Below are 880 nucleotides of genomic sequence, written 5' to 3'. Positions count from 1 at the left end.
TTCTTTCTGTCTTTTCTAATTATTCCATAATCTTTTAAGTCAAAATGTCTTTTTCTTTTAACCAGGTCTCACAGAATCCTATTAAATCTGGTTGCTCTTTATATGTCAAGTATTCTAAATCTGTTTTTTTGTTCAGTACTGACCTGATATTACAGAGAATTATTTATTCATTTAAATATTTCATTATTTCTTTGATAATTGGTGTTACTCATTTATGTTTCTGTTATAATTTCTATCATTGTTTTTTTAGAGTTCATGTTGATTATTATATTGATATTACATTAATTATATTCTTTATTGTTGTCATCCACGAAAAGTCTTTATCTTTATTTAGTTGGGTATCTTTTTGTGTTTTATAGATCCTTGTTGGAGTTACATCTCTCAGTGGTGTAGGTAAGGACCACCGTTATTGGGGAATCTTGAATTCTTTTTGGTAATGGCTTTTGTATTGATTTTGCTATGTTTAGTTCGTCTTTCTGTGAGTTTTCTCTTAGTATGTTTGCCTCGCTCTTTGGTCTTTGTGAATTTATCATATTTGGGGTTCGTTGGGGGTTCTTTGCCCTAATGTTATGTTCTGGGATTGACTTAAGGTCTGGGCATATGATTGTGTTGTTTTGAGTTCTGTTGTTTGCATATTTCATGTTCTGTTGTTTGTATATTTGGATGTTCTGTTGTTTGTAGGTTTGGATGTTCTGTTGTTTGTAGGTTTGGATGTTCTGTGTTTGTATGTTGTGTATTTCTTTGTTTGTTGGGTGTTGAGTGATTTGTGTTTTGGATGTTGTTGAGTTTTGTGCAAGGGCTCTAAGATTAAAGTTTCTCTTTCTGGAGAGGCTTTAACTCTTGAAACTTTTTTTTGATTCTAAATCATTAGGTGTTATAT

Source organism: Penaeus monodon, chromosome 31 (genome assembly GCF_015228065.2).
Source record: "Penaeus monodon isolate SGIC_2016 chromosome 31, NSTDA_Pmon_1, whole genome shotgun sequence".
NCBI classification, from domain to species: Eukaryota; Metazoa; Arthropoda; class Malacostraca; order Decapoda; family Penaeidae; genus Penaeus; species Penaeus monodon.
The sequence above is the reverse complement of the archived record's forward strand: the minus strand, read 5'-3'. Positions refer to the sequence as shown.